The sequence below is a fragment of the Pogona vitticeps genome, chromosome 1, assembly GCF_051106095.1.
Source record: "Pogona vitticeps strain Pit_001003342236 chromosome 1, PviZW2.1, whole genome shotgun sequence".
NCBI lineage: Eukaryota > Metazoa > Chordata > Lepidosauria > Squamata > Agamidae > Pogona > Pogona vitticeps.
In genome coordinates this window covers 134,251,897-134,265,792 of record NC_135783.1, presented here as the reverse complement: position 1 = coordinate 134,265,792, position 13,896 = coordinate 134,251,897, and the positions used below count along the sequence as shown (strand labels likewise).

At 47.9% G+C, this 13,896-nt stretch overlaps 1 long non-coding RNA gene across 1 annotated transcript; it reads left to right on the top strand.

Moving 5' to 3' along the window:
• The first annotated feature begins 64 nt into the window (after positions 1 to 64).
• On the top strand, positions 65 to 2,469 carry LOC144587374 (uncharacterized). Its single transcript, XR_013542525.1, has 2 exons — positions 65 to 1,109; positions 1,551 to 2,469. It is a non-coding gene; the product is annotated as an uncharacterized LOC144587374 (long non-coding RNA).
• The last annotated feature ends 11,427 nt before the right edge of the window (positions 2,470 to 13,896 follow it).

The window sequence follows — 13,896 nt, the reverse complement described above, 5'->3', positions numbered from 1 at the left end:
TTCTCACTGGTGCAGAAACAACCTAAGAGAACGCGCAGGCCTTCCGCCTTTTGAGCCAATCCTGGGGAGAGAGGGGGCGTGTCCCGAGCCCAGCTGTGGCCAGTCATTGAGCCCGGCAGAGGCGGGACTCGACCTGAGGCGGGTCAGAATCGGGCGTGAGAGTCGAGCCCTGCCGAGACGCACGCGGCGTATCTGGCGCTGGTCGCGGAACCCGAGCCGGCCGGGAGAGCGGCGGGCCCTTCTTTCCAGCAGGGCGGGCGAGGCGCCCGGAGTGGGTCGCCGCGAGGTTGGGTCTCTTTTCTTTTTTTTCTTTTTTAAAAGAAGTTGTTCTCCTGAGCAGATGATGCAACGTGACCGGGCTTTTCTTTTTTCCGTTCCCCTCCCCCGAAAAATCCTCTGGTTTTCGGCACCCGGCGGGTCCAAAGGCAAAGCGAGAGGCTTCCACCGGCGGCAGCGAAGCTCGCTCGGTCTCGGTTGACCACCGTGGGAAAACCCCGCTAGGTCCAAGGTCCGCCGCAGGGACCACGGGGCACTCCGGGGCGGGTTGACTAATGTCGGGAGGGGGGGCGGGGGAGAGGCGTCTCTTTGCAGCGATCGCTCGGTCCCCCCCACGCCCCCCCCGTTTCCCCGTCGGAACGACCGCAGACGGTCCCGGAGGGAGGCGTGACTGCACGGAGCTCTCGTTGCCGGTCTCCGCCGAGGGCGCCGGATGGGAATCCAGAAGTTGTCAAGATACAAGATAACGCCGTCATTCGGCTGCACACCTCGGCTAAGTAAACTATGCAGTTGATTAGAAAGCACACTAAGCTAACGTGCAACTCCAATGCCCCGATGTCAGGCTCCTGCTTCATTTCCATTCATCATAAATGAATCCTGGTGACAAATATGAATGTTTGCTGTGTTTGTATCGGTGGAGCTTTGCTGAAGATAGCGATCATTACAGCCAGCGCTGCCAGAAACGTTTTGAGCATGAGATGCAAGTTTGTCTTTCGCCAGTATACTTCTAGGAGAAAGGCTGCCAGTGAGCAGAATGAATCATATGCCACTCCATCAGGAGCATGCTATTTAATGAGGACGTCCAAGCTCACTAAATATAAACCTTCTACCAGGTAACATTGGGCTTTGTGCTCTGCAATTTCCGTGTTCCCAAAACGGATTTTAATTTACACGTTTTGAGAGACATAAGCGAAGATGGGGGCAGAGTCCAAAGGAAGATTTAAATTCCCTGCCTTTCCTAGAGAACAAGTTTATCTGTTTAGTTAGAGCATCTGCAAGTAAAAACCTGGCTGACAAACTATAAAATAAGTGTGTGTGTGTGCAGGATCCACCCACATCCCCTGCTCACAGGGGGAATCTCACACTTCTCTCCCACATTCTTGCTGGGTGTTTGATTTAGTTCACACACAAAGGATAACAGATCTCACACAGTGAAGACAGGTGTGTGCCTTCTCTCCCACCACCAAGTGGGAGGGCATCTTGAATGTGTGATGTGGGTCTGCACAACAAAACCCCTAACAGTTTGTTTGTACCCCTTTTCTCCTATCCTTCAGGGGAAAAACTGCAAGTGGAAAGTCCACATGATTGAACCTATCTGTGGAGAATGCTGTGTGAAAATTCTTCCAATGGAAGACAGAAAAGGGAAGGCTCCAATGGCCCCAACTCACAAATCAGTTAATCTGCACTTACTTTCTCATGGTTTTGTTATTTCCCCCCCCCCTTTTTTTTTTCTGTGCCATTCTGTGGTGGCTTTCACTGCCCCAAGCATAACACAAACTTTGATCCTTATTCAGTGCGGTCAAGGGGAGAGCTGTGGCTCACTGATAATAAATATATACTTGGCATACCCAGGTTCACTCCCTGGCCTATCCTGGTAAGGACTGGGATAGGCATCTCTCCTGAGGAAAGCTACTGCCAGTCAGACCTGAAAATTCTGGACTGAATGGACCCTAATCTGACTAACGCATGTGAACTTAACTCATCTCTGATGCTAACACTTCTCTGTACAGCCCCAGGCTCTGTGACTCATATTTCCTCTAATCTTTCTCTGTGGCAGAATGGGGAAGTGGAATATTAGTGAAAATCTTTGGAATGTTACTTTAAAAAAAAAACACCTGCAACTTAATTTGAGATTAAAATAAATGATTTACCCATTCATGTACATGAAGGAAAGATGACACAGGTTTCTACTTCTATGCACATCACACAAGAAAATCACATTGAATGAAGTTTAGTACACAACGGGACCTGCAGTGCATGGATATACCCCTGTGACATCCAGGATGTGACATACAGGATGAACATGTGTCTTCTCAAAAATAGATATAAATTGGGTTCAGTGAGGCTTACTTCCTACTCAGTATGCTTCCCGCTTTAGCTTCAGAACTATGGCTGAAGGTTTATGACCAAAACAATGTTTCTGAGATTATATTACTTCTTCCATCCTTATGATAACTAGTACAAAATTAAAAATATAGCCATCACTATAGACTTAGAAACAATTATTTTAATCAAAATATTTTGTAACTTGTTTGAGGATGACCTCTGATACATATTCGGGTTTATCATTTAATGATTTTTGATTTAGACTAGACTGTATATAAATACAACAGACTATCACTGCTGTTTGTTACATTACATGCTGAACGTAAAAAACTAAAACCAGAAACACAGACATTCATGGATAGAACACACATGGGCAAGATGCACTACTGTCTCTCTGAAATATGGAGGACGGTGGTTTTAAATGAGGACAGAAAGCACTATTACACCAATAGCAATATTTGGCATACTGAGATATATTAAATAGTTCTTGTGGTTTTTTTGGGCGCTTTTGCCGTGTTCTGAAGGTTGTTCTTCCTGACGTTTCGCCAGTCTTTGTGGCCGGCATCTTCAGAGGACTGAAGTAGGAACTCTGTTCATGTTCCTACTCCAGTCCTCTGAAGATGCCAGCCACAGAGACTGGCGAAACATCAGGAAGAGCCTTCACAAAACAGCCAAAGCCCGAAAAACAACTACCATCAGATCCTGGCCGTGAAAGCCTTCAAGAATACACATATTAAATACTTTATTTAACATATCTCTGGCAGAGTTTCACATTCATGATTTTTTTTGAAGCGGGAGATTAATAAGCATATTCTTAAATCTTTCCCACTGAAATCACAGATACAGGATTGGGGATGATCTGTATCCTATGATTCAGAAGTGTTTTATTTTGGGTTGAGTACACTTCTTTATTGGCCCACTAAAACGTTTTAAGTAAGGTGAACTTGCAGATTCGCCATAATTTTTGATTCATGGTCAGATAAGAGATTCAGAAATGCCAGAAGAACCAGAAAGTTAAAAAGTAAATTTTAACAAAATCAGCCAGGTGTAATGGCCATTATTAGCTTCTTATTCGGCCAGCTTCCTATTCACTTCTTATTCGAGATCCAGGTTCTTATTCACTTCTTATTCGTGTCCCAGCTTCTTATTCAGAACATGTTGTATTTAAACCATTAAACCAAGTTGGATCACTCAAATATCAGGGTATTAATAATAAATCATAACTCTAACACAAATTACAATAGTATTTTGCCTGGCCCAATGCTGTTTTGGGCACGGAATAGGCTGGCAAAGTGGGCACAGCTGCATATTTTACCATTTTGAATAAGAAGCTGGGGTTACGCAAGGGTTAATGAGCCTTGGGCAATAACTTTCACACCAGAAAACGACAGAGGGGGGTCACGTACACATGACCCAATTGTATTTTGCCTTGCCCAACGCCGTTTTGGGCACGGAATAGGCTGGCAAAGTGGGCACCGCTGCATATTTTACCATTTTGAATAAGAAGCTGGGGTTCTGCAAGGGCTAATGAGCCTTGGGCAATAACTTTCACACCAGAAACCGACAGAGGGGGGTCACGTACACATGACCCAATTGTATTTTGCCTTGCCCAACGTCGTTTTCGGCACGGAATGGGCTGGCAACATGGGCACCGCTGCATATTTTACCATTTTGAATAAGAAGCTGGGGTTATGCAAGGGTTAATGAGCCTTGGGCAATAACTTTCACACCAGAAACCGACAGAGGGGGGTCACGTACACATGACCCAATTGTATTTTGCCTTGCCCAACGCCGTTTTGGGCACGGAATGGGCTGGCAAAGTGGGCACCGCTGCATATTTTACCATTTTGAATAAGAAGCTGGGGTTCTGCAAGGGCTAATGAGCCTTGGGCAATAACTTTCACACCAGAAACCGACAGAGAGGGGTCACATACACATGACCCAATTGTATTTTGCCTTGCCCAACACCGTTTTGGGCACGGAATGGGCTGGCAAAGTGGGCACCGCTGCATATTTTACCTTTTTGAATAAGAAGCTGGGGTTACGCAAGGGTTAATGAGCCTTGGGCAATAACTTTCACACCAGAAACCGACAGAGGGGGGTCACTTACACATGACCCAATTGTATTTTGCCTGGCCCAACGCCGTTTTGGGCACGGAATGGGCTGGCAAAGTGGGCACCGCTGCATATGTTACCATTTTGAATAAGAAGCTGGGGTTACTCAAGGGTTAATGAGCCTTGGGCAATAACTTTCACACCAGAAACCGACAGAGGGGGGTCACGTACACATGACCCAATTGTATTTTGCCTTGCCCAACGCCGTTTTGGGCACGGAATATGCTGGCAAAGTGGGCACCGCTGCATATTTTACCATTTTGAATAAGAAGCTGGGGATACGCAAGGGTTAATGAGCCTTGGGCAATAACTTTCACATCAGAAACCGACAGAGGGGGGTCACGTACACATGACCCAATTGTATTTTGCCTTGCCCAACGCCGTTTTGGGCACGGAATATGCTGGCAAAGTGGGCACCGCTGCATATTTTACCATTTTGAATAAGAACCTGGGGTTCTGCAAGGGCTAATGAGCCTTGGGCAATAACTTTCACACCAGAATGGTAACATATGCAGCGGTGCCCACTTTGCCAGCCCATTCCGTGCCCAAAACGGCGTTGGGCAAGGCAAAATACAATTGGGACATGTGTACGTGACCCCCCTCTGTCGGTTTCTGGTGTGAAAGTTATTGCCCAAGGCTCATTAGCCCTTGCAGAACCCCAGCTTCTTATTCAAAATGGTAAAATATGCAGCGGTGCCCACTTTGCCAGCCCATTCCGTGCCCAAAACGGAGTTGGGCAATGCAAAATACAATTGGGTCATGTGTACGTGACCCCCCTCTGTCGGTTTCTGGTGTGAAAGTTATTGCCCAAGGCTCATTAACCCTTGCGTAACCCCAGCTTCTTATTCAAAAATGTAAAATATGCAGCGGTGCCCACTTTGCCAGCCCATTTCGTGCCCAAAACGGCGTTGGGCAAGGCAAAATACAATTGGGTCATGTGTACGTGACCCCCCTCTGTCGGTTTCTGGTGTGAAAGTTATTGCCCAAGGCTCATTAACCCTTGCGTAACCCCAGCTTCTTATTCAAAAAGGTAAAATATGCAGCGGTGCCCACTTTGCCAGCCCATTCCGTGCCCAAAACGGCGTTGGGCAAGGCAAAATACAATTGGGTCATGTGTACGTGACCCCCCTCTATCGGTTTCTGGTGTGAAAGTTATTGCCCAAGGCTCATTAGCCCTTGCAGAACCTCTACTTCTTATTCAAAATGGTAAAATATGCAGCGGTGCCCACTTTGCCAGCCTATTCCGTGCCCAAAACGGCGTTGGGCAAGGCAAAGTACAATTGGGTCATGTGTACGTGACCCCCCTCTGTCGGTTTCTGGTGTGAAAGTTATTGCCCAAGGCTCATTAACCCTTGAGTAACCCCAGCTTCTTATTCAAAATGGTAACATATGCAGCGGTGCCCACTTTGCCAGCCCATTCAGTGCCCAAAACGGCGTTGGGCAAGGCAAAATACAATTGGGTCATGTGTACGTGACCCCCCTCTGTCGGTTTCTGGTGTGAAAGTTATTGCCCAAGGCTCATTAGCCCTTGCAGAACCCCAGCTTCTTATTCAAAATGGTAAAATATGCAGCGGTGCCCACTTTGCCAGCCCATTCCGTGCCCAAAACGGCGTTGGGCAAGGCAAAATACAATTGGGTCATGTGTACGTGACCCGCCTCTGTCGGTTTCTGGTGTGAAAGTTATTGCCCAAGGCTCATTAACCCTTGCGTAACCCCAGCTTCTTATTCAAAATGGTAAAATATGCAGCGGTGCCCACTTTGCCAGCCCATTCTGTGCCCAAAACGGCGTTGGGCAAGGCAAAATACAATTGGGTCATGTGTACGTGACCCCCCTCTGTCGGTTTCTGGTGTGAACGTTATTGCCCAAGGCTCATTAACCCTTGCGTAACCCCAGCTTCTTATTCAAAATGGTAAAATATGCAGCGGTGCCCACTTTGCCAGCCCATTCCGTGCCCAAAACGGCGTTGGGCAAGGCAAAATACAATTGGGTCATGTGTACGTGACCCCCCTTTGTCGGTTTCTGGTGTGAAAGTTATTGCCCAAGGCTCATTAGCCCTTGCAGAACCCCAGCTTCTTATTCAAAATGGTAAAATATGCAGCGGTGCCCACTTTGCCAGCCTATTCCGTGCCCAAAACGGCGTTGGGCAAGGCAAAATACAATTGGGTCATGTGTACGTGACCCCCCTCTGTCGGTTTCTGGTGTGAAACTTATTGCCCAAGGCTCATTAGCCCTTGCAGAACCCCAGCTTCTTATTCAAAATGGTAAAATATGCAGCGGTGCCCACTTTGCCAGCCCATTCCGTGCCCAAAACGGCGTTGGGCAATGCAAAATACAATTGGGTCATGTGTACGTGACCCCCCTCTGTCGTTTTCTGGTGTGAACGTTATTGCCCAAGGCTCATTAACCCTTGCGTAACCCCAGCTTCTTATTCAAAAAGGTAAAATATGCAGCGGTGCCCACTTTGCCAGCCCATTCCGTGCCCAAAACGGCGTTGGGCAAGGCAAAATACAATTGAGTCATGTGTACGTGACCCCCCTTTGTCGGTTTCTTGTGTGAAAGTTATTGCCCAAGGCTCATTAGCCCTTGCAGAACCCCAGCTTCTTATTCAAAATGGTAAAATATGCAGCGGTGCCCACTTTGCCAGCCCATTCCGTGCCCAAAACGGCGTTGGGCAAGGCAAAATACAATTGGGTCATGTGTACGTGACCCCCCTTTGTCGGTTTCTTGTGTGAAAGTTATTGCCCAAGGCTCATTAGCCCTTGCAGAACCCCAGCTTCTTATTCAAAATGGTAAAATATGCAGCGGTGCCCACTTTGCCAGCCTATTCCGTGCCCAAAACGGCGTTGGGCAAGGCAAAATACAATTCGGTCATGTGTACGTGACCCCCCTCTGTCGGTTTCTGGTGTGAAAGTTATTGCCCAAGGCTCATTAGCCCTTGCAGAACCCCAGCTTCTTATTCAAAATGGTAAAATATGCAGCGGTGCCCACTTTGCCAGCCCATTCCGTGCCCAAAACGGCGTTGGGCAATGCAAAATACAATTGGGTCATGTGTACGTGACCCCCCTCTGTCGGTTTCTGGTGTGAAAGTTATTGCCCAAGGCTCATTAACCCTTGCGTAACCCCAGCTTCTTATTCAGAACATGTTGTGTTTAAACCATTAAACCAAGTTGGATCACTCAAATATCAGGGTATTAATAATAAATCATAACTCTAACACAAATTACAATAGTATTTTGCCTGGCCCAATGCTGTTTTGGGCACGGAATAGGCTGGCAAAGTGGGCACAGCTGCATATTTTACCTTTTTGAATAAGAAGCTGGGGTTACGCAAGGGTTAATGAGCCTTGGGCAATAACTTTCACACCAGAAAACGACAGAGGGGGGTCACGTACACATGACCCAATTGTATTTTGCCTTGCCCAAAGCCGTTTTGGGCACGGAATAGGCTGGCAAAGTGGGCACCGCTGCATATTTTACCATTTTGAATAAGAAGCTGGGGTTCTGCAAGGGCTAATGAGCCTTGGGCAATAACTTTCACACCAGAAACCGACAGAGGGGGGTCACGTACACATGACCCAATTGTATTTTGCCTTGCCCAACGTCGTTTTCGGCACGGAATGGGCTGGCAACATGGGCACCGCTGCATATTTTACCATTTTGAATGAAAAGCTGGGGTTCTGCAAGGGCTAATGAGCCTTGGGCAATAACTTTCACACCAGAAACCGACAGAGAGGGGTCACATACACATGACCCAATTGTATTTTGCCTTGCCCAACACCGTTTTGGGCACGGAATGGGCTGGCAAAGTGGGCACCGCTGCATATTTTACCATTTTGAATAAGAAGCTGGGGTTACTCAAGGGTTAATGAGCATTGGGCAATAACTTTCACACCAGAAACCGACAGAGGGGAGTCACGTACACATGACCCAATTGTATTTTGCCTTGCCCAACGCCGTTTTGGGCACGGAACAGGCTGGCAAAGTGGGCACTGCTGCATATTTTACCATTTTGAATAAGAAGCTGGGGTTATGCAAGGGTTAATGAGCCTTGGGCAATAACTTTCACACCAGAAACCGACAGAGGGGGGTCACTTACACATGACCCAATTGTATTTTGCCTGGCCCAACGCCGTTTTGGGCACGGAATGGGCTGGCAAAGTGGGCACCGCTGCATATGTTACCATTTTGAATAAGAAGCTGGGGTTACTCAAGGGTTAATGAGCCTTGGGCAATAACTTTCACACCAGAAACCGACAGAGGGGGGTCACGTACACATGACCCAACTGTATTTTGCCTTGCCCAACGCCGTTTTGGGCACGGAATGGGCTGGCAAAGTGGGCACCGCTGCATATTTTACCTTTTTGAATAAGAAGCTGGAGATACGCAAGGGTTAATGAGCCTTGGGCAATAACTTTCACATCAGAAACCGACAGAGGGGGGGTCACGTACACATGACCCAATTGTATTTTGCCTTGCCCAACACCGTTTTGGGCACGGAATATGCTGGCAAAGTGGGCACCGCTGCATATTTTACCATTTTGAATAAGAAGCTGGGGTTCTGCAAGGGCTAATGAGCCTTGGGCAATAACTTTCACACCAGAATGGTAAAATATGCAGCGGTGCCCACTTTGCCAGCCCATTCCGTGCCCAAAACGGCGTTGGGCAAGGCAAAATACAATTGGGACATGTGTACGTGACCCCCCTCTGTCGGTTTCTGGTGTGAAAGTTATTGCCCAAGGCTCATTAGCCCTTGCAGAACCCCAGCTTCTTATTCAAAATGGTAAAATATGCAGCGGTGCCCACTTTGCCAGCCCATTCCGTGCCCAAAACGGCGTTGGGCAAGGCAAAATACAATTGGGTCATGTGTATGTGACCCCCCTCTGTCGGTTTCTAGTGTGAAAGTTATTGCCCAAGGCTCATTAACCCTTGAGTAACCCCAGCTTCTTATTCAAAATGGTAACATATGCAGCGGTGCCCACTTTGCCAGCCCATTCCGTGCCCAAAACGGCGTTGGGCAAGGCAAAATACAATTGGGTCATGTGTACATGACCCCCCTCTGTCGTTTTCTGGTGTGAAAGTTATTGCCCAAGGCTCATTAGCCCTTGCAGAACCCCAGCTTCTTATTCAAAATGGTAAAATATGCAGCGGTGCCCACTTTGCCAGCCCATTCCGTGCCCAAAACGGCGTTGGGCAAGGCAAAATACAATTGGGTCATGTGTACGTGACCCCCCTCTGTCGGTTTCTGGTGTGAAAGTTATTGCCCAAGGCTCATTAACCCTTGCGTAACCCCAGCTTCTTATTCAAAATGGTAAAATATGCAGCGGTGTCCACTTTGCCAGCCCATTCCGTGCCCAAAATGGCGTTGGGCAAGGCAAAATACAATTGGGTCATGTGTACGTGACCCCCCTCTGTCGGTTTCTGGTGTGAAAGTTATTGCCCAAGGCTCATTAACCCTTGCGTAACCCCAGCTTCTTATTCAAAAAGGTAAAATATGCAGCGGTGCCCACTTTGCCAGCCCATTCCGTGCCCAAAACGGCGTTGGGCAAGGCAAAGTACAATTGGGTCATGTGTACGTGACCCCCCTCTGTCGGTTTCTGGTGTGAAAGTTATTGCCCAAGGCTCATTAACCCTTGAGTAACCCCAGCTTCTTATTCAAAATGGTAACATATGCAGCGGTGCCCACTTTGCCAGCCCATTCCGTGCCCAAAACGGCATTGGGCAAGGCAAAATACAATTGGGTCATGTGTACGTGACCCCCCTCTGTCGGTTTCTGGTGTGAAAGTTATTGCCCAAGGCTCATTAACCCTTGCAGAACCCCAGCTTCTTATTCAAAATGGTAAAATATGCAGCGGTGCCCACTTTGCCAGCCTATTCCGTGCCCAAAACGGCATTGGGCAAGGCAAAATACAATTGGGTCATGTGTATGTGACCCCCCTCTGTCGGTTTCTGGTGTGAAAGTTATTGCCCAAGGCTCATTAACCCTTGCAGAACCCCAGCTTCTTATTCAAAATGGTAACATATGCAGCGGTGCCCACTTTGCCAGCCCATTCCGTGCCCAAAACGGCGTTGGGCAAGGCAAAATACAATTGGGTCATGTGTACGTGACCCCCCTCTGTCGGTTTCTGGTGTGAAAGTTATTGCCCAAGGCTCATTAACCCTTGCAATACCCCAGCTTCTTATTCAAAATGGTAAAATATGCAGCGGTGCCCACTTTGCCAGCCTATTCCGTGCCCAAAACGGCGTTGGGCCAGGCAAAATACTATTGTAATTTGTGTTAGAGTTATGATTTATTATTAATACCCTGATATTTGAGTGATCCAACTTGGTTTAATGGTTTAAATACAACATGTTCTAAATAAGAAGCTGGGACACGAATAAGAAGTGAATAAGAAGCTGGATCTCGAATAAGAAGTGAATAAGAAGCTGGCCGAATAAGAAGCTAACTTCTGTCTCCTATTATTCTTAGAGGCAGAATGACCTGCAAGATGGTAGGTTCAGTGAAGGTCTTTCCCCTCTCCCTGGATAAGGCCCTAGCAATAAACCCTCTAGACTGGGCACACTGCCTTGGGCAAAGTACACAAGGCCTAAGTAATGTCTTGGAACAGAAGGAACACAGCAGTGGATTTTGTCAGTATAAATCAGGTGTACTTTTAGGTGTTTTATTATTGTTAGGGATCTCCAAGCTGGACCCAACTTACAGGGACCCTAACAGAGCTTTCAAGGTGAGATATTTAAGGAGTGGTTCTACGAATGCACACCCCCCCCCCCGTGAGTTTCAATGGCTGAGTGAATATTCAAACCCAGGTCTCAGGCCCAGTCTGACTCTATCCACTACATTACAGTGAGGATTCCACATGCAGGTGTTACACAAGTATAAGTGAATTTATTCCTCTATGAGTTCCAGCATCAAGTTTATAGTTACTATTGTACAGTATTACTTATGATAAGCAATTCATTATATCCTTGCTGTTCTTTAACTTAACAATAGCCCTAGTGGAACACCTGTATTTAATACATGCTATTATTTCTCTGAAAATATCAGCTAACCTTCAGCATATTAAACGTTCCAGAAATCTGCTGATTCAACAGAGAAGACGGGTCAAAATCCTGTACAGACTACCCCAGGAATAAGTTATTGAATTCAGTGTGGCTTGTTTATGCATACATAGAATTCAGCTGTACAACTTCTTCAGTTTTTGTTTTAGATGAAATAAAGGAACCCCAGTGCACTTAATCATAGCTTGAATACGTTTCTCCTCAGGCATGTTCTTCTGTTTCAAATAATTTTAATATTAATTGCATTCTTTGACAAGAAAAACATGCTAGTACCTCCAAGAGCCCTATTATGTATGTTTGTATGAAGAGTATCTTTGCAACCATTTAGAGTCAATTTCACACAGCCTTTTGGCAACATTTTCCAAACATATACACTATTCTCTCCAGACCTCTGGAATCTTTACTCATTTTAGTGTTGAATGTCTGATTAAGCAAATAGGATGCCAGGAAGCCAGGGAGATGCAGACCTCAGCAGCCAAGGTACAAAGGCTGTCTATATGTTACAATCATCATCCTTTTATAATTGCAGAGCTGGAAGGGACCTTATGCATTGCATCCAGCCCATCAAGAGGCACAATGGGAAACTGGAATCAAAACCACTGAGCTACCCAGCAGTTTATTTTCACTTTTTATTAATGGATTACTCTCATGTAAGTATAGTGAGCTCACTACCCCACTATGCATCCCAGATGACCCAGTCTGTCTAGCCTGGGGCAAGCTGCACAGCTCGAGGGTACCCCCAGAAGAGAACCTATTTTGAGTACTGTATAGTACTCTTTACATAGAAAACCTGTAATGTCAGAATTGACTTGTTGGCAGACAATTATTCAAAAAAACCTGGCACAGTCAATCAAAATTATAAAAACATTGACTAGTATTGTATAACAGTTACAGGTTTTAACCAAAAACCTAAGTATCTGTCAAATAGCAGCACAGTATGTATGCTGTTCCTAGTATTGCCATTTTTGTAGCTCTTCTGAGATCTGCAACTGCTTATAGTACTGTGTGAAATTTCTTGATATTCCTCCCAAAGGTCCAGTGGCTATGGGGACCACTGAGGTGTTTTGACTGCCAGGTCTCTGCATTTGTTAGTTTTTCTAATTCTAATCCCCTGGGACTGCAATGTCAATGATCCAGACATCATCATCATCATTATTATGGCAGCTGGTGTCCGCTTAGACAGGTGGGAGAGAAATACCAAACAAACTCCAGGTGGATGGGCACAGAGGCAAACCCTGGTAATTGTACACATGCACACAAACGCAGAAATGTTCTCTCTCTCTCTCTCTCTCTCTCTCTCTCTTACACACACACACACACACACACACACACACACACACACACACGTGCGCGCACGCACAAAAACACGAGCATTTCAGAGGCACTCAAGAGAGGTTGCCTCTGGTAAAGCAGCAGGCCGATGTGGGAGGGTTGGCTGGCGTAGCTCAAGGCGAGCATCATCCCACCGGCCTCGAGGGACCAGCCGCCCCTGGCTCCTTTGCCCTTCCCATCAAGGGGCGCTGGCGCTGGGCACCTCTCCTGAACTTCCCAAGTTGGAGACGCTTTTCCTAGACCGAACAAGTTGCTTGGCATTTTAAAAATCCCAACAGCCCGGGTTAAAGCCTGTAGTTAATGGGGCGGAGAAGCGAACTTTTCGTGAAGGTCCCAGAGTCCAGTGGCAGGTTTTAAAAACCTTTTACCATGCACGTCTGCAGCCTCAGTGTTAGGAGACATCCGTAAAAGTAAAGAAGCAGCCGGGTCCCCCCCCCCCCCCCCCCCCGATGCAGCGACACCGACGCGCCTTCATCCTGGGGTCCCAACCTCCCGCCGCCGCCGCCTCCTGGCAAGGGGAAAGGAAAGAAGAGGAGCCGGCCCGCAAGTCGGAAGGCGGCAGGTCTCCGCCGCGCGGGTCCAGGACCGGGAGGGGGGGAAGGAGGCTCCCCCCGCCCCGCGCGCCCTTTCTGGAGACCCGGCACGCTCCCGGGGCAAAAACGCGGCGGCTCCTCCCCCTTCCAGGCGGCGGCAGAGGGACGCAGTCCTGGCCTGGGTGGGTCGGGGTCCCGTCCGCGCGCCTCTCGGTCGACCGGGATGCCCACCCCCTCTCCCTAGCGGCCCTTCGCCCGTGTTTGGCGGCAGGGCTCGGGATGGGGGTGGGGGTGGTAGGGGGAGCCTCTCTTGCAAGAGCGGGAGGAGCTGGAGGCAAGTCGCCTCCGCCTTCCCGCGTGGGAAAATTGGCAGCAAAACGCTCCCTTTCCATTTCTCCCCCCCCCCCCCAACGCCTCCTGCACCTGCCTGGCACAGCAAGGCGCGCCAGGGCGGCCGGGGAGAGGCTTCCTTGAGTCAGGGAGAGGGCACCCGGGCAGCGGTTTCTCCTGCTCCGGCTCCTTTTCCCTTCCCTTCCCT